Raw genomic sequence first — 20,753 nt, 5'->3', positions numbered from 1 at the left:
CCTCACCCTCAGCAATTTCTCTTTCAATTCCTCCCACTTCCTTCAAAAGGGGTGGCCATGGGTACCTGCATGGACCCAAGCTGTGCCTGCCTCTTTATAGGTTATGTGGAACAATCCATCTTCCATACTTACACAGGCCCTAAACTCCACCTCTTCCTCCATTACAGTGATGACTACATCGACACCGCCTCATGCATCCACGAGGAGCTCAAACAGTTCATCCACTTCACTGACACATTCCACCCCACCTTTAAGTTCACCTGGACCATCTCTAATGCCTCTCCCTCCTTCCTGGACCTCTCTGTCTCCTTCTCCGGCAACCACCCAGAAACCAATATCCATTTCAAGCCCACTGACTACCACAGCTACCTGGAATACACCTCCACCCACACACCTCCCTGCAAAACTGCCATCCCCTGTTCCGAATTCCGCCCCAACTGCTCCCAAGATGACGGGTTCCACCCCTGTACATCTCAGATGTCCTCGTTTTTCAAGGAACGCAACCTCCCCCCACTCAGTGGTTGAGAACTCCCTCGACTGCGTTTCCCACATTTTGCACAACTCATCCCTCACACCTGTTCTCACCCTTGTCTGCTTTACGGATGGACTACTCTCTCCGTGACTCTCTTGTCCGCTCCACACTCTCCTCCAGCCTCACCACACCCGGCACCTTTCCCTGCAACCGAAGAAAGTGCTCCACCTGCCCCTACCCCTCCCCCTCACCTCGATCCCAGGCCACACATCTGCGACTGTGCATCCACTGTTCCCATTGCGGCTCCGCTACATCGGAGAAAACAAGCAGAGGCTTGGGGACAACTTTGCAGATCACCCATGCTCGGTTCGCACAAAACAACTCCCCCTCCCATTCTGCAAATGACATGTCCATCCTGGGCCTCCTGCAGTGCCACAACGATGCCACCTGAAGGTTGCAGGAACAGCAACTCATATTCCGCTTGGGAACCCTGCAGCCCAATGGTATCAATGTGGATTTCACAAGCTCCAAAATCTCCCCTCCCCCACTGCATCCCAAAACCCCCAGCCCAGCTCGTCCCCGCCTCCCTAACCTGTTTTTCCTCCTACTTGTCCCCTCCTCCCACCTAAAGCCACATCCCCATCTCATACCTAAAAACCTCATCCCGACCCCTTGGCCAGTCCACCCTTCCCGACTGACCCATCCCCTACCTACCTCCCCACCCACACTCACCTTTCCTGGCTCCATCCCTGCCTCTTTGACCTGCCTGCCTCCTCTCCACCTATCTTCTCCTACACAGCAGCAGCTACGCACTGATGATGTCTTCTCGACTGGAGACGAAACGTTTGCAATTCATTTGCCAAACTCGGCGAACAAACCAACAGCCAACTACCTTCTCCTCTATCCATCTCCAGTCCGCCTCCCCCTCTCTCCCTATTTATTCCAGAACCCTCTCCCCATCCCCCTTTTCTGATGAAGGGTCTAGGCCCGAAACACCAGCTTTTGTGCCCCTGAGATGCTGTTTGTCCTGCTGTGTCCATCCAGCTCCACAGCTTGTTATCTCACACTCTCCAGCTTCCGCAGTTCCCAATGTCACCCCCTGATTGGTGGAAGAATAACCCGACCCACCCGCCGCACCAATGACATGAACAAAAACAAAGCCCCGAGGGTCCGGCAGCTTCTGTGACGGAGTAAACAGAGTGACGTTTCGAGTCCGGTGATCCTTACTTCGAACTTGGCCCTGCCCTTGTCCTCTGATTGGTTGGAGGTGAAGCATTTCCGCTGCCTTTTCTGTCCCGCCTCTTGCTTGCCATTGGTCGTTCGATGTCAATCCGGCGTATTCAGCTATGGAGCATGCGCACAGCTCGTTGTGATTGTGAGCATGCGTACTGGGAGGGATATCCGGAATGAAGGGGTTCTCCCTCAGAGCCACAAGCGGTGAGCACAGGTTAAAGGGGAGGGCAGCTTCGGAACTGTATTCCAGCAAGAGGGCTGCATGATTGCTCAGTTTAGGTCTCAAGTCTCAAACAGGGGTCTTCCGGTGCTGCGTTTAGTTTGCAGAGAGCCTCAGGCTTCTTCCCTGAAACAGGCCTAGACTGTCCTGTGAGAGGGAAAGTCCTGTCAGCTTTTACCCTGTCAAGCCACTTCAGAATGTGATTACAGCAATGAGAGGTGTTCTCAGTAAAGCAGATTTCCAAGGCGCAGTGTCCCACTTACCTCCAGCCCCTATCCCACCCCTTGCTTCCCCAAGAATCAGCAAACTTCCAAAGCTATTTCTGACATACTATGTTACTTTTCTCAGAACGTTCAACAACTTGAAAACTGGATTGAAAATGAGAGACAGAGCAGCCACTGCAGAAGCTTCCAAAATCACTCTGCACCTTCTTGAACTGCTGCAATCGGTGTCGTGAAGTAGGTCCCATGTTGCAATTTGGTAAGGAGTGAAAGGATTTTCATCCAGTGGTGACAAGGTCGTCCTGTTTTTTTGTGTCAGTTGTCGTCATATTGTTCATAAATTCCACCCTCAACAGAATAGAAACATAGAAAATAGGAACAGGTGCAGGCCATTGTAGATTTCACTCCTTCTCCACTAGCCACTGTGATCATGGCTGATCATTCTACTCAGCCTCTTCCCACTTTAGAGCCAGACCCTTTGATCCCTTCAGCCCCGACAACCATACATATCATCATCTACTTGGAAACATCCAGTGTTCGGTCTTAATTGCTTTCTGTGGCAGCAAATTTCATAATGTCACCAGTCTCTTTTATTTTTTTTAATTTCCTCATTTCAATCATTAACAGCTTAGCCCATGCCCTGAAGCTCCGACTCCCTGGTCATTGACAACACCCTTCAGATATTTACCTAGAATTTTATTGGTTTCTGTGAAATCTTTCCTCGTTCTTCTAAACTCCAGTGAATTTCATCGTAACCAATCCATCCTATTCTTGTATGGAAGTCTTGCCATCCCAGGAATCAGTCTGATCAACTGTTGTGGACAGCCTCCATAGCCAGAAGTTCCTTCCTCAGATAAAAATTCCAAATTTACACATACCATCCCAGGTGTGGTCTCACTGAGATCCTGTACAATTTCAGTAAAACATCCCTGCTCCTGTACTCGAATGCTCTAATTCTGCAGGTCAAAATACCATTTGCCCTCTTCACCCCCTGCTACACCTGCATGCTTACTGTCAGTGACTGGTGTTTTCCTGGTTTTGTAATCCAACTGGATAATCTCAAACTGAGACACATTTCTCATTAAAATAATTAATTGATTGTATGAATACCTGGGATCCACCATGGACCACAGTACCACACTGGTCACTGGTGGGCATACAAGAAATGACTGTTTATTCTGACTGTTTCTGTGTGCCAAACACTTCTGCATCCCTGTGAATACCCAATCGCTCATGCTTTAAATTTACGTGCTTATCTCGTCTGTGGGACCTTTGAATGCCTTCTCAAACCCAACATAAGCCACATCCACTGCCTTTTCAACTCTAAATGTTGCATTCTTGAAACATTCCAGCAGTTTTGTCCAACATGATTTCCCTTTCGTAATTCCATACTGACTCTAATTCTGTCACTATTTTCCAGTGTTAGGCTAAGGTTTATAGTTCTCGGCTTCTCCCACATCCCTTCTAAAACAAAGGGATAATATCAGCCACTCTCCAGTCATCTCACACCCACCCATATTTATAGATGATATGAATATTTCTGCAATTTCCTCCCTTACATCCCACAATGTCGTGGAACACACTAGATCAGGTGCTGGAGATTTATCCACCTTGATATTTTCTGAGACATTTAGCACTTCATCTCCTCTAATGTGAACTACTTTCAAAATATCAAAAAAAATTGAGTTCTCTATTCTCCTTCGTTACAACCTGTCCATGCCGACCAGGCTTCCCAAACTGAACGAGTCCCACTTGCTTGAGTTGGGTCCATGTCCCTCTAAACCTTTCCTATTCATGTACCTGTACAAATGTCTTTTAAATATTGGAACTGTACCTGCATCTTTCACTTCCTTTGGCAGTTCATTCCACATAGAAATGACCCCCTGTTTGAAACAGCTCCCCCTTCCTGCGCTTTCAATCTTTCTCCTCTCCTGTTAAAAAATACCCTCCAGCTTTGGACTCCCCTATACAAGGGAGAAGACCCTTGCTGTTCACATTATACCCCACACGATTTTATAAACCTCTCTAAAGTCATCCCTCAACCTCCTATTTTCCAGTGAAGTCCCAGTCTCTCCTCATAACTCATACCCTCCAGTCCTGGAAACCTATAGACTGTAAGTGTAGCATGAAGCCACCCAGAGTAGAAAGTTAATCCAGCCACGAGAAGCATCACCTAACCTCCACCTCTTTGGCCCTTCGTCAAATAGTCTGGCAATAAGGACTGTTCAGATTCAGGCATGAACAGGGAACGTTTCAGCTTGCTTCGTCCAGCCCCCCTAGTCTTGAAATTCCCCTCCCAAATGAAAAGGGATCTTCCATTCACCTTATCTGTACTCTTCATGATTTTATAAACATATAAAGTCACCCCTCCATTCCTAGACTGCAGTGGAAAAATGCCTCAACCGATCAAGCCTCTCCTTATGATTCTCAACCTCCACTCCTGGCAACTTCCTGCTAAATCTTTGCTGAATCCTCCCCAGGTTGATGATATCCTTCGAAGAACAGGAGATCTGAAGTGGACACATTACTCCAGAAGAGCTCTCACTGATGTTCTGCACAATTTCAACATAACATTCCACCTACTACACTCTAAAGGTCTGATCAGTTTTCGTCACTCTCCAGTCATCTGGCACCTCACCCATAATTATCGATGATGCAAATATTTCAGCAAAGGGGCCCCATGTTTTCTCTTTAACTTCCCACAACATGATTTGATGCACTAGAGCAGGACCTGGAGGTTTAAAGTCAGAGTGTAATACAGCATGGAAACAGGCCCTTCGGCCCAAACTGGTCGGGGCTGACAATGGTGCCCATTCAGCAATTTCTAACTGCCTGCATTTGGTCCATATTCCCCTCCAAACACTTTCCATCCACGTACCTGCCCAAATGTGTTTTAAACATTGCTATTGTACCTGTCTCAGCCACTTTCTCTGGCAACCCATTCCAAATATGCACCACTCTGTATGAAGAATTTGCTCCTCACATCCTCCTTAAATCTGCCCCCTCTCATCTTAAATCTGTACACTCGACTTTACCATTCCCCATCCCTGGGAAAAAGACTACGTGCATTCATCCTATCTAAGCCCCTCGTGATTTTATTCACATCAGTAAGGTCAGCCCTCATTCTCCTCCATTCCAAGGAATAAAGTCCAATCCTGGCCAACCTCTCCTTAGAACTTGCATACTATTCCTAGCAACATCCTTGTAACTCCTTATTGCACATTTTCCAGTTTAACTATGCCTTTCCTGTAACAGGGTGACCAAAACTGTACACCACACTGGAAGTGTGGCCTCACCAATGACCTGTACATCTTTAACATAACATCCCAACTCTTACATGCATTGCCTCGACCGAAGAAGGCCAGCATGCTAACTGCTTTCTTCACCAACCTGTCTATCTGTGATGCTGCTTTCAACCAACTATGTACTTGTGCTTCTCGGTTTCTCCATTCCACAATATTCCTCAGAACCTTACCATTCACTGTGTATCTCCCACCTTGGCTGAACTTTCCAAAGGCCAACACCTCACGCTTAGCTGTGTTGAATTTGATTTGGCAAACCTCAGCCCACTTCCCCATCTGATCACAATCCCCTGTAGTTTTTTGATACCTGAGCGATACCTCTTAAGTTTGCAGATGATACAAAATTACTAATCATGCCATATACTCTCACATCCAGATCATTTATGTTAGGGACAAATAACAAAGATCCCAGTATCGATCCCCGTGGCACACCATTAGCCACAGGCCTCCAGTCCGAGAACCAACCTTCAGCCATCACGCTATGCTTCCCACTATCGACCCAATTTCGAATGCCATGAGCTAGCTCTCCCTGGATCCCACACAACTGAACCTTCCTGACTAGGGTCCCGTATGGGACCTTCTTAAAGGGCTTACTAAAGTCCATATAGACTGCATTCGCTGCCCTAACCTCATCAATCCTCTTGCTTACCTCCTCAAAAAACTTGAATCGATTGTCAGACATGATTCCTGTGCACAAATCCATGCTGACTATCCCTCATCAGATCTTGAATATCCCAGCTTTGGTTGATCGACTCCCTGAAGATCATCTTCAATACCTTCTCTACCACTGGTTCACTGGCCTGTAGTTCCCTGCCTGGTCTTTGCTACCTTTCTTAACAAATGGGACAACATTAGCCACCCTCCAGTTTTCTGGAATTTCAGTAGTGAGAAAAGATGAAGGGAAAAATCTCTGCAAGGGTCTCTGCAATTCCTTCCCCAGCTTCCCACAGTGTCCAAAGATGGACTTCATCAGATCCAGTGGAATTATCAACCTTAATGTGCTTTAAGGCTGCAAACGCCACCTCCATGGTCCAAAACATTCCCACTTGCTTCCCTTGTTTTCATAGCATCCATGATTCTCTGCTTAGTAAACACTGAGGAGAAATATTCATTAAAAATCTCCCCCATCCCCATGAGCTGTTTCCAATCCAAAATATTTCTACCCCTGACTTGTCCCCCCTCCATTTCTTTCTCAACAGTAAAACCTGATGCAATATATTCCTTTCAAATCTCTCTCCTGTCCTGATGCTGAACACAGAGTTGAACTCTTTCATCTTCATGGAGCCCTGCTTGCTCTCTCGGTGCTCTCTTGCTTTTAATGCACTTGTAGAAAAGCTTTGAATTATTCTTAAGCTTATCAACCAAGGCAATTTCATGTTGCCTTTTTGCCGCCCTGATCTCCTGTTTAAGAATGCCCCTAACACTGTTTACACTTTGAAGAGATTCATTTGAGCCGAGTTTTTATTTATATCTACTAATTTATTTTTTTTTATTCTTGACGAAAACCTGGGTATCTTTTTTCACCCATTGTTCTCTAATCCTACCAGCCTTACCTTTCACTCTTACAAAGACACAATGACTCTGAATTGTCACATTTTTGAAAGCCGCCCCCCCACCCCCCGCCCAACCTATCAGACGTCCTGAAACCTGCAGTCTACTCATGTCAACTTTTGAAAGTTATAAAAACAGAAGCTGCTGGCAAAGCTTAGCAGGTCTGGCAGCACCTGTGAAGGACAAATCAGAGTTAATGTTGCGGGTCTGTTAATCCTTCCTCAGAAGTGTTGAAAGTTCTTTTCTTATCGCATTAAAATTTGCCTTACTCCAATTAAAGCTTTTACTTTTTCTGGAAGGCATATTCTGTTCCATAATTGTTTTAAAACTGATAGTAATTCTGTCACAAGACTCAAAGTTTCCCTGTACTGTCACTGCAGTCACTTGCTACGCCTTATTTGTTTTCCCATAGGAACAGCAATTTAATGACAAAGAAAAATTTCTTGATCGCATTTCAGAAAATACTCCCCATCTAAACCTTGAACACAATGGCAGTCCCAGTAAATGTTTGGAAACTGAAAATCACCAACTATTATAGCCTTGTTATTCTTACACATATCTGAGATCCCTCTGCATATTTGTTCCTCAGTTTCGCTCTGACTATTAGGAAGCATATGGTACAATCCCATTAGATGATTGTTCCTTTCTTATTTCTTCATTCTAATTTCAACATATGTTTTCATGGGATGATTTTTCAGAAACATCTCTTCTAGTGATAGCAGCAATGTTTTCCTTATTTAAAAAAATTCCTGCGATTGGCCCATATTCAATCCAAACCATTCAAATTCATGTCCGTATCTGAATGTTTTTCAAACATCGTAACTACCCACATCCATCACTTCCTCTGGCATTTCATTCCACACACTGAACACTCTATATAAAACAAAAAGATGCCCGTCATGCCTTTTTTTGAAAATCTTTCTCCATTCATTTTATAAATATGTCCCAGGTTTTGAAATCCCCCACCTGAGGGAAAAGACCTTTGCTATTATTTATCTGTGTCTCTCATTATTTTATTAAACCTACATAAGGTCATCCCTCAACCTCTTACCTTCCCTTGAAAGAAGTTCCTGCCAATCCAGCGTACTTTTATAACTCAACCCTTCCATTCCTGGCAATATCCTGGTAAGTTTTTCCAAACCCACTCCAGTTTAACAATATTCTTCCCACTACAGGATGACCAGAGCAGCACACAGTCCTCCAGAAGAGGACTCGCCAACATCACTTCCCAACTCCTGTACTCAAAGGCATGTTCAATGAAGACAAGTGTGCTAAGTGCCTTCCTAACCACCCTGTCTACCTGTGATGCAAATTTCAAAGAATTATGTACCTGAAACCCGAGGTTCTTTTCTGTTCTGCAACACTAACCAGAGTCCAACCATTAATTGTGTAAGTCCTGCCCTTGTGAAGCATTGCGTTGTGGTAATCCAAACATTTATCCAAATAAAATTCAATCTGCCATTCCTCAGCCCATTGCCCCAATTGATTAAGATATCTCTGAAATCCAGAAAGCTATGAGGCCATCTCCCTTGTTATGACAACAAATAATGATCAATGAAAAGATGTTCTGCTTCATTTGTACAAGGAAGGGGTCAGACCAAATCTCGAATACTGTCTGCAGGTTTTGGTCTTCTCTTCGTTTATTCAAAGTGGCTCAGAGGAGGTTTAGGAGATTGAAACCTGGAATCAGTGGGTTGTCTGAGGAAGATGGATTGGGCAGGAAAGAGGGAAAAGGATTTGTCAGGAGCTGCTGATTAAAACAGTAAACTGTTGTGAGCCAGGATATAGGGTGTATTGTATATATAAGGTGAATTTATTCAAACTTGTGCCACATACACGCGGAAGAGCTGTATAAGCCTAGCTCGGAGACACTCTTCCATTTACAGCTACTCAGAAACGGCATATTAAGGCATTTTCACGTTAGAATGGTTGCATGTAACATTGATATTAAATAAATTTATATGTCAGTTACTTACTACAAAACAGGATGCTGTTCAGTTTCTGACAAAGTTCTGAGTCCTCTAATTTCAACAGGACTGCCACTTCCATACTATCTTCACAGCTTCTCTACCCCACCATCAGCTCACAGCTGGGTGAGTAATACTTACATGACTGTTATACAGATAGTTTCAGAGCTCTAAGTAACTGTTGATGTTTCGCTGTTATGGACCTGCAGTTAAACTGTCTGAGAGATGTTAATGTGAAAACATCCCATTCGTTTATATACTTGTATAAATTAAAGTCTTTTCTCTGCATTTGATTCCTCCACAGAGACTTGAATTTATAGAAGTAAACATTTATCTACCTGCTCATAGGTATGCAGACACTACCCTGAAGCTTCCTGCCCAGCTAGGAATTCAGTGTAACGCTTTTGTAACTCCTTATCTTCTCACACATCGGTATGCAGATACTGTCTTAAGCTTCCTGACTGAATTAAAATTAGAACCAAACTGTTTGAAATAGTGTTAGGTGGAGAAATTTTGTAAAGGTGTGTAACCTCTGAAGCATGTAACTTCTGTCGCTGGCAAATGGGCCAGGGCACTGACTTTGTTCTTGCCAAACACACTGGCAACTTGAAATCACAGTCTGTCCCGGACAACAACTCGAAATCGCCTCCTGCCATTAGCAGGTGCTTCACAAGCAAGCGATACTATATCCTGGATTTTATGTTGTTGATGTAATAATTGCTTGGTATCCTGTTTTTGTCTGTTGTAGTAATTGTTTCATGTATCATGTCATTGTAAGTTGTGAAATCATTTTATGTATCATATCTTTTGTAAAGTATAAAAAGCGGGGACTGTCCGCTGCTCGGGGAAAATACTTGCAAGACTCTGAACTCTGAGTACAGTGATTCTCCACAGCTTGTACTTGCTTGGTAATAAACGGATTTGTGTTTTTCTAAACAGGTCTGTGTCTTGTTATTGCAGCAAGTCCGTGAGGGTCTCCAAAAACGAACTTGACATTTGGCGCAAGAGCAGGGTTCCATCATGTACAGCAGTCTCACGTGGAGGACTGAATAAGTGATCGTTCGAGTGTCAGTGGAGTGAGACGGACGGGTCCGCAAGGTACAATTCACCTTGGTCTGTCTCACTAACCTGTCATCCGTGCGACCCCTCGCCCCTGCATGTCTCTGTCCTGATGGAACCCGAGACAACTCACGGTCTTGAACACTGCTAAATCCTCACGCCTGGAGGTTCGAATCCCCAGGTGAGTAAAGAAATCCGGGAGGTTCGAGTCCCCTGATTGCCGGCGTTCGAGTGCCCAGGTCAGATAACTGGTAATTTTTAAAATCCGGGAGGATAGATTTCACGCTGTGACTGGGGGTGAAATCCTGTGTCGGGCAATAGGGAAAAGGGAGGGTGTTTAGTGTATGACCGAGGTACAGTGTAGTTTCAGTGTCTGTCTGTTTCAACCACCCTGCCTTAGACCGGTTGTTAAGAGGGAAATCACCCAAGCGAAGTTCAGGAACCTGAAGTGGGTGTTGAGACGAAGGACCCTGCAGTAGTATATAGGGATAGTAAAAAGTGAAAGCGCTAATAAAAAAAAAACAGCAAAGGAAAAAAATAGGACAAACACTGGATAAATCAGGTGTTGGCACTCCTTTACATCGATTATGCCGGGATAATCCCGAAAATGAAGTACAGTGCAGAAGTCTGTCAGCATGCTTAAACAAAAGATTGGGAAATGAGAATTGGCCACTGGGGAGAACGCGGGATATAGATCTATGCACTAAAGCAGAAGAGGCACTGGAAAGGGTTAATATCATTCTGGAGAAAGAGAGCTGAGGACCTGACTGAAAAATCAAAACTGGCCAGTTGGGTAGATAATGCACGTAGGAGACGGATCAGTGCCTGTGATAACGAGGGGAAACCAAAAACTTGGGAAGTTTTAAAACTGCAGTGTGAGGATAATGAGACGAATGAAAGGGAAAGAGTTAACCAAGAAAGGCCGGAGAGAGAACAACGAGACAAACAACGGGGGCTAGAGTGGCAGGCCGCATTGACAGAAAACAAAAAATCGGAGGTACCTCCTAACATATCTGGCATGCCGATGTGGTTCCAAATTAATGACATGGATGAGCAAGACCGTGGAGGACTGGGGAAGGCATCCCTCTGCCCCATCGGGTCCGCTACCCACTCCAGAACCCTACCCGTCCTTGGCCAATCTACGTCTGCAGGCAGCCCAACACTGCCATCAGTCCCAGCAACCGCCACCGGACGCTGCCCAAACGAAACCTCCCATCGAGCCTCCAAGCCCTTCAGTAGGCAGCCCACATGGATCCCCTGGCAAGCCCACGGCTTGTACAGACCCGACCTCCTGTCATACCAGATCTAAAGCAAAACATGGAAACAGGAAACAGGACGCAGGCCAGACGGTCAGTGAACAAAAGGAGGGACGACAGGATCCTTTTAAAACCCATGAGAAGCCCAGGAAGACATAAGTACTGGGGGCAGCCTCCTTGACCCTGTAACACCAGTTTACTGTTTCCTGGCGACTCCACAAGTAGCGAAGAATATGATCGTCCCAACTCACATGCAGAGGATAGTGAATGTGAGGAAAGAGTTTGAAAGAGATCCTCGAATAGCCATCCCCTAAAGAAGGATCCCTGTAAGAAAAAAAAGCACCGGCAATTCCCAAATCGCACGGTCCCTCACCCGAGCCCAAAACAAGGGGGTCAAAATGCAATGCAAGTGATGCCCCTTGGAAGCCACAATAGATGTGTTTAATTATGTCAAGGGCCCCTGATCGAGCCTGTCCTGCATCTACCCTGCCCTCTCCAGCCCTGGGGGTCAGTCCCATGAACTTGCCTCCCTCAACCCTATCTGTGCCGCCTTAGGGTTTACCTTCAACTCGCTCTTGCACAGGAGTTGTGTCAACTCACTGAGTAGGGGCCCATGTTCCTCACTATTGTCTGTGAACAACAGGATGTCATCCACGTACTGTACAAGCCTGTGTGGCTCACTGAAATCTTTTAAACAGTCTGCCATACACTGGTGGAGAATGCTGGGGCTATAATGGAAACCCTGTGGCAGACAGCTCCACGTGTACTGTTGTCCTGTAAAAGTAAACGCGAATTTGTACTTGTCCTGCCGAACCGGGATAGACCAGAAACCATTCGAGATATCCAGCACTGTGAAATTCCAACCCCTCCCCCCGTTTTAAGGCAGGAGAGCTCCTTTCCATCAATGGCACATGCCGTTGTTTTGAAATTCACGCCCACTTCTCCAGGTAATGGATACCTCTTGAAACTTGCAGTTTCTCCCACAGCTGTGGCTCTGCTGTGTCCTGGGGCCCACCTACAACATTAATTCTTTTTTTCCCTAAGAATTTCTGATTTTTGTGTATGGTAAATTGGGTTAATTTTTTTAACATGTATAAATCCAACTCTTGCTTGGTAATTTTTTAAATGAACTGGAGTTTTCTTCCCCTCCTGACACTCTCTCTCTAAGTTCAGGGCACTATTGCAATGTTAGTGCCCATACTTCCTCCCTGGTTCAGTTTGGTAAATGGGATATGGTGACACTGTGCAAATGAGGCATGACACAGAGCAGAGATTCCTCCTGCGTGCTCACCCTGTTGCCCTTCCTCCTGACTGACAGCAATCATCATGCGGAGTGGGTATTGAAACTGCACCACCCCGTGTGGTACTACATCACTTCCACACGCACAGACATCATACTGAAACTGACAGGTTCACAATAGGCCCTTTAAACTTGAATTATAACCACCAGCTGCCTACTACGCCACTCACCTGGACGCTATATCTCAGGGATTACCACCTTGTTCCCAGATTCTCCCTGCGATTTGTCCCTTATCTCCTCCTGCTCCACTCTTAACCCAGCCACATTTCTGAGCGAACCCCCACATGACTGCCTGCTGACGATGCAACTTCTGACCTCTCCAGGCCCGGCCCTTACTGATGCCCCAATCCTTCTCCGGGCCTAGTGTGGATTTTTAACGTCCTCAGGTACACCCATCCAGGATTCCCTGTCTGTTGAAAACCTCCAGGCAATCCTCCTCCCTAAACAGTTTCACACTTAAATCTAAACAATTGGCTATTATCAAATGCACTGCCCATGCCTCTGTTGATTCAATAGTTACTCGGGGCAGTGCTTGGGCTGATCTGGCTGCTAAACAGGCTGCTGTAGGCCAAATTTTTATTATACCCTCTATGGACAAGCAGGCGGTAAATTGCACGCCTTCAGACAAGACGGGCATGCCAGATATGGTCACTGTTCGGCACTTACAGGTGGACGCCCCTGCTTCTGAAAAGAATATTTGGAAGGCGCATGGATGTTTACATTCTGCATCCTCAGGCCTTTGGGTTACCCCAGTCGGCCAAGTGTGTGTACCTGATACTTTATTAACTATGCTTGTTGACTGTCTGCATTCTGACACTCACCTTGGCACGGAGAGAATGAGTGGTATTATGCTCTGTACCTGGTGGCACCCCAGACTGACTGAGGCAGCCCAGTCTCGTGTAGCATCTTGTCTCACATGCCAGCAAAATAATGTGGTTCGGGGGTGAGATGCTCACTAGGAAAAACACCCTTGCTAGTTGGACCGTTTGAAGGCATTCAGCTAGATTTTATTGAACTGCCACGCGTAGACTGTTACAAATATTGTCTTGTCGTTGTAGATGTATTCAGTAGGTGGATAGAGGCTTTCCCAACGACAAACAACAAAGCCTCAACACTAGTAAAACTGTCATGAACTGAAATAATACCAAGGTTTGGAGTACCGCGACAAATTAGTTCGGACAACGGCCCTCACTTTGTAGGGAAAGTTAATAAGGAACTGTGTGACACATGACACATCCAACAACAATTCCACTCTGCCTACCACCCTCGGGCATCAGGGACAGTCGAGAGAGCCAATGGAACACTTAAAACTAACCTGACCAAGTTGACATCACAAACCGGCCTGAATTGGTTAAAGGTTTTGCCACTAGCCTTGTATCACATGCGAATAACACCCCACTCTACTACTGGGCTCTCAGCAGCGGAAATAGGCTATGGCTGAGCCAGCAGAACACCATGGGATGCCAATACCAGCCCACCCACCCAACCTGACCTAAATGTGATGGGAGAAGAAATGCAAAGGTACTTCCGACAATGAACATCATCTTGAAAGTTTCTCCATTTGCAGGTGAAGTGCACCTTCGGACCACCTCCGCAGACACCGGAACAAGACCTCGAGATTCAGGATCGATCTTCATGGCCGCAGATTAGAGATTATGCACTTGTCTGGGACAGGGATCGCCCCAAGCTTGGACCAAGGTGGAAAGGACCATATCAAGTGTGTCTTCAGACTCCGACAGCTCTTAAAGTTAAAGGACAGAATCGCTGGATCCACTTAAGTGAGTGTTAACGATGGATTTCCTCATCGGCGTGCAGTTAACCATTGGACTGAGTGTTATTCTACCCATGCATGGCCAGTAGGACAATCTGTTTTATAGAACACACATCCGGCTGCACGGGAATCGGACAGCATGTTACCCGCTAGCATGGTCTGTAGAAGAGTTATTTGTGGCAACATCTGCCTGGAACCCTAGTCAGCTTTATGAAATAGAGTATTCCGGTAAGCCTTGCCGAGGGGAGAGGGGAACTTGGACAGGGGTGTGCAGGGTACACGTGTGAAACTGGTAGTTAGTGGCCTCTCCGGTTGTGTGGAAACTAGACCTGAGCATGGGAAGGAAGGGGCTAGCTGTGCAAATCCCAACATCTATCCGTTTTGCTTTAATGGAACTGGGACTTGTTGTGTGCCTGCTCTCGTTACTAATCACCTCAGTCAGTGATAATTGGAACTGCAGATGCTGGAGAATCCAAGATAATAAAATGTCAGGCTGGATGAACACAGCAGGCCAAGCAGCATCGCAGGAGCACAAAAGCTGACGTTTCGGGCCTAGACCCTTCATCAGAGAAGGGGATGGGGTGAGGGTTCTGGAATAAATAGGGAGAGAGGGGGAGGCGGACCGAAGATGGAGAGAAAAGAAGATAGGTGGAGAGAGTATAGGTGGGGAGGTAGGGTGGGGCTAGGTCAGTCCAGGGAAGACGGACAGGTCAAGGAGGTGGGATGAGGTTAGTAGGTAGATGGGGGTGCGGCTTGGGGTGGGAGGAGGGGATGGGTGAGAGGAAGAACAGGTTAGGGAGGAGGAGACAGGTTGGACTGGTTTTGGGATGCAGTGGGTGGAGGGGAAGAGCTGGGCTGGTTGTGTGGTGCAGTCGGGGGAGGGGACGAACTGGACTGGTTTAGGGATGCAGTTGGGGAAGGGGAGATTTTGAAACTGGTGAAGTCCACATTGATACCATTAGGCTGCAGGGTTCAAAGGCGGTATATGAGTTGCTGTTCCTGCAACCTTCGGGTGGCGTCATTGTGGCACTGCAGGAGGCCCATGATGGACATGTTATCTGAAGAATGGGAGGGGGAGTGGAAATGGTTGGCGACTGGGAGGTGCAGTAGTTTGTTGCGAACAGAGCGGAGGTGTTCTGCAAAGCGGTCCCCAAGCCTCCGAATACCAGTCGCGATTGGACATAGAGCAGTTTTTCCGCCGTCTCCGCCTCCGCGCCTACTTCTTCAACCGGGAACCTAACCCTCCCTCCACTGACCCCTTCACCTGCTTCCAACACAAGTCCTCCTCCTGGACACCACCCCCAGGCCTCCTACCCTCCCTAGACCTCTTCATCTCTAACTGCCGTCAAGACATTAACCGCCTCAACCTCTCCACCCCTCTCAACCACTCCAACCTCTCCCCCGCAGAAGGGGCAGCCCTCCGCTCCCTCTGCTCCAACCCCAACCTCACCATTCAACCCGCAGACAAGGGTGGCGCAGTGGTAGTATGGCGCACTGACCTCTACATCGCCGAGGCTAAACGCCAACTCTCCGACACCACCTCCTACCGCCCCCTCGATCATGACCCCACACCCGAGCACCAAACCATCACCTCCAACACCATTCATGACCTCATCACCTCAGGGGACCTCCCACCCACAGCCTCCAACCTCATTGTTCCCCAACCCCGCACGGCCCGTTTCTATCTCCTTCCCAAAATCCACAAACCTGCCTGCCCTGGTCGAGCAATCGTCTCAGACTGCTCCTGCCCCACCGAACTCATCTCCACCTATCTGGACTCCATTTTCTCCCCTTTGGTCCAGGAACTCCCCATCTACGTCCGTGACACCACCCAGGCCCTCCACCTCCTCCAGGACTTCCAATTCCCTGGCCCCCAACACCTCATCTTCACCATGGACGTCCAGTCCCTATACACCTGCATTCCGCATGCAGATGGTCACAAGGCCTTCCGCTTCTTCCTGTCCCGCAGGCCCGACCAGTCCCCCTCCACCGACACCCTCATCCGCTCAGCGAAACTCGTCCTCACATTCAACAACTTCTCTTTTGACTCCTCCCACTTCCTACAGACTAAGTGGGTGGCCATGGGCACCGACATGGGCCCCAGCTATGCCTGGCTCTTTGTAGGTTACGTGGAACAGTCCCTCTTCCGCACCGATACAGGCCCCAAACCCCACCTCTTCCTCCGGTACATTGATGACTGTATCGGCGCCGCCTCTTGCTCCCCAGAGGAGCTCGAACAGTTCATCCACTTCACAACACCTTCCACCCCAACCTTCAGTTCACCTGGGCCATCTCCAGCACATCCCTCACCTTCCTGGACCTCTCAGTCTCCATCTGAGGCAACCAGCTTGTAACTGATGTCCATTTCAATCCCACCGACTCCCACAGCTACCGAGAATACACCTCCTCCCACCCACCCTCCTGCAAAAATTCCATCCCCTATTCCCAATTCCTCCGCCTCCGCCGCATGTGCTCCCACGACAAGACATTCCACTCCCGCACATCCCAGATGTCCAAGTTCTTCAAGGACCGCAACTTTCCCCCCACAGTGATCGAGAACGCCCTCGACTGCGTCTCCCGCATTTCCCGCAACATGTCCCTCACACCCCGCCCCCACCACAACCGCTCAAAGAGGATCCCCCTCGTTCTCACACACCACCCCACCAACCTCCAGATACAACGCATCATCCTCCGACACTTCCGCCATTTACAATCTGACCCCACCACCCAAGACATTTTTCCATCCCCACCCCTGTCTGCTTTCCGGAGAGACCACTCCCTCCGTGACTCCCTTGTTCGCTCCACACTGCCCTCCAACCCCACCACACCCGGCACCTTCCCCTGCAACCGCAGGAAATGCTACACTTGCCCCCACACCTCCCCCCTCACCCCTATACCCGGCCCCAAGATGACATTCCACATTAAGCAGAGGTTCGCCTGCACATCTGCCAATGTGGTATACTGCATCCACTTTACCCGGTGTGGCTTACTTTACATTGGGGAAACTACTGAAGGGTCTAGTTTGACTGTTGGTTTGTTCCCCGAGTTTGGCAAATGAATTGCAAATGTTTCATATCCAGTCGAGGGGGACTGGTTTGGCCTGTGGGATAGGAAGAAGCAGATTACCTTTAGGCCATCTGTTAGGGGAATGCGGGTGTATAAGGACTGGACGTCCATGGTAAAGATGAGGTGTTGAGGACTGGGGAATTGTAAGTTTTTTAGGAGATGGAGAGTGTGGGTGGTGTCGCAGACGTAGGTAGGGCGTTCCAGGGCTAAGGGTGATAAAATGAATTCCAGTTAGGTGGAGATGAGTTCATTGGAGCAGGAGCAGGCAGAGATAATGGGTCAACCAGGGCAGGCAGGTTTGTGGATTTTGGGAAGGAGATCGAAGCGGCCGTTGCAGGGTTGGGGAATGATGAGGTTGGAGGCTGTGGGTGGGAGGTCACCTGAGGTGATGAGGTTGTGGATGGTTTGGAAGATGATGGTTTGGTGGTCGGGCGTGGGGTCATGATCAAGGGGGCAGTAGGAGGTGGTGTTGGAGAGTTGGCGTGTAACCTCAGCAATGTAGAGGTCAGTGCGCCATACTACAACTGTGCCTCCCTTGTCCATGGGTTTTATGGTGAGGCTGGGATTGGAGCAGAGGGCTGCACGTTCTGCAGAGAAGAGGTTGGAGTGGGTGCGAGGGGTGGAGAGGAGGCATTTGATGTCACGATGGCAGTTGGTGATGAAGTGGTCGAGGGACGGTAGAGGACCTTGGGATGGTGCCCAGGAGGAGGGAGTGCATTGGAGGTGAATGAATGGGTCAGTAGAGGGAGGGTTAGGCTCACAAATGGCGAAGTAAGCATGGAGACAGAGGCGGCACAAAACCTACTCAACGTCCTAGCGTGACCGGTATTGATTGATGTGTGGGTGGAGGGGACCAAAGGTGAGCCCCTTACTGAGGACTGATCGTTTGCCCTCAGTAAGGGGGAGGTCTGTGGGGATTGTGAAGACTCGACAGGGTTCAGTGATTCTGTCTCCTCTGGAGCTGCTGGCTCTGGAGGCTGTGGGTGGAGTGACATTGGAGATGGTTGTGGGTGGAGTTGCGTCGGCGGTGGGCAGAGTTGCACTGGCATGGGCGGAGTTGGATCGGTGGTGTAAGAGTTCATTACAAAACATTGCAAGCTAAAGACCATGGAATGAAATTCAATTCATCTCCTTACAAAATGGTTCACTCAGAATTGTTTGGATACAATTGCAGTGGAAATACTCTTTAATGTGTACACCAAGAGCCACAAATAATGTCCAAAGACAAATCACTTCCACGTTGCAGGGAGGGCAGAGACAGTTCTCCACATGAGCATTTCCGACTGTTAAGGACCTGAGTACAAATGCAATCCTCCCGACATTAGCATTGTATGTGTATGTCTGTGTGTATGGCTGTGTTGATGGGCTGTCAGTTTAGATTGTGGTCTGAGCTGCTGCCCTCCCACTCTCCCTCACAGACTGAATGAATCCCTTTTCACCTTCAGTTGCCCTTGGTGGATTATGGTGTAAAGGCCAGCAGAGGGAAACATTGCATCACATTACACACCGCAGAGACTGCCAGACTCACCGCCCCCCACCGCAACACACACACACACACACACACGGAAATATACGCACAGTCAAAGACACACAGGCAGTAATAGAGAAATACAGATATCCAAACTAATGCACTGACATTTATACAGATAAGGGGTGTCTGCTAACATTTATTTTGTTCTGTGATGATTTTCTCAATATTTCACTCAATCTGTCCGGTGTGTGTGTGTGTCAATATTTCTGTTGCTCTGAGGGGACTGTGTTACCAATTCAATGCCTGAAGACACCAAATCTAGAAGGATTGTAAAGTGTGTGAAGGACAGTGCGGAAAACCAACAGGGCAGTGACAAGTTGGTATCGTGTTCAAGTGTCTGGCAGAAGAGGACCAATATAGAACAGTGATGCGATGCATTTGGTGGAAAGACAATATAAAATAAGCTGTACTGTGACAAAGTGGGTTCAGGAGCAGAGCGTCCTCGATGTACATGAGCACAGGTTATTGAAAAGTTGAAAACAAGTCACCTTCAAGATGGCAGCAGAGTGTGAATGCTGATCAGCCGACATGGGAAGATCTGCATCAGCGCATTCACATCTTCCAGAAGATCGTTTGTGGAAGGCCTGTCGTAAAGTGACAGCAAAAGCAAAGAGGGGGATGGAGTGAGCAGCCTGGGAAGGTGACTGAGGAGAGACCTACCTTGGATGTTTGCAGCAATGAGTAAGGTTAAGTGTTAAATAAACTTTCTGGTTTGGGAATAGAAGTATCATTCAGTGGGGTTAAGTACTGCACTGTTGAGATGTGGGAGATTGGTGATGCTTACATCTGCAGGAACTGCACCCAATTGCAGCTCCTTGCGGACTGTATTGAAAGGTTGGAGCAGTAATCGGATGCACTTCGGAGCACAAGGATGGCAGAAAGTGCCATAGACATTAGTTTTAGAGATGTGTTGACTCAAGGTGCAGGCAGATAGATGGGTATCTGCTAGAAGGAGCTGGCAGCCAGTACAGGAATCCCCTCTGTAACAAGCATACTGTTTTGGACACTGTTGGGGGGAATGACCTATCAGAGGGTAACAGCAGCAGCAGGCACACATGGCTGGCTCTGTTCTCAAGAAGGGAAGGACAAAGAGCACTAGAGCAGTAGTTATAGGGCAATTTATACTTAGGTGTACAGATAGGCATTTCTGTGGATGTAAAAGAGACTCCATGATGGTATGTTGCCCACCTGTTGCCAGGGTCCAGATGTCTCTGAACGGGTAGAAAGTATTCTGAAGGGAGAGGGTGAACAGGCAGAGATTGTGGTACATATTGGTACTAACAGCACAGGTAGGCTGAGTGACGAGGTCCTGCAGCAGCAGTTCAGGGAGTTCGTTAGAAAGTTAAAAAAGCAGGACCTCCAAGGTTTTAATCTCGGGATTACTCCCTGTGCCACGTGCCAGTGAGGCTGGAAATAGGAAGATAGTACAGCTCAACATGTGGCTAAACAGAGGGTGTGGGAGGGAGTGTTTCAGATATCTGGGCCATGAGGATCTCTTCCAGGGCAGGTGGACCTGTACAAGAAGAACGGGTTACATTTAAACTGGAAGGGCACACATATTCTGGCTGGGAGGTTTGCTGGTGTCACTCAGGAGGATTTAAATTAGCTTAGCAGGGGTGTGGGAATCAATGCAAAGTGAATGGACTGAAAGGGAACTGGAGAATAGGGCCAATAAGGCTCTGAGAAAGAACAGACTGGTTGTGCTTGATGTTCCAAGCAGATACAGGAGACTGAAGTTCACCCATTTCAATGCAAGAAGTGTAACAGGTAGGGCAGAAGAACTTGGAGCTTGGATTAGGGCATA

General features: G+C 47.7%; 1 long non-coding RNA gene across 2 annotated transcripts; it reads left to right on the top strand.

Annotated features, from left to right (window-relative positions):
* The first annotated feature begins 1,796 nt into the window (after nucleotides 1-1,796).
* On the top strand, nucleotides 1,797-9,902 carry LOC132208621 (uncharacterized). Of its 2 annotated transcripts, none has more exons than XR_009444763.1 (4): nucleotides 1,797-1,909; nucleotides 2,274-2,405; nucleotides 9,034-9,092; nucleotides 9,271-9,902. It is a non-coding gene; the product is annotated as an uncharacterized LOC132208621 (long non-coding RNA). The 2 variants fall into 2 exon arrangements; XR_009444764.1 differs by having other exon boundaries at nucleotides 8,968-9,092.
* The last annotated feature ends 10,851 nt before the right edge of the window (nucleotides 9,903-20,753 follow it).

The sequence above is a fragment of the Stegostoma tigrinum genome, unplaced genomic scaffold, assembly GCF_030684315.1.
Source record: "Stegostoma tigrinum isolate sSteTig4 unplaced genomic scaffold, sSteTig4.hap1 scaffold_49, whole genome shotgun sequence".
In the NCBI taxonomy this organism is placed as follows: Eukaryota; Metazoa; Chordata; class Chondrichthyes; order Orectolobiformes; family Stegostomatidae; genus Stegostoma; species Stegostoma tigrinum.
This window is presented reverse-complemented; position numbering and strand designations above follow the sequence as displayed.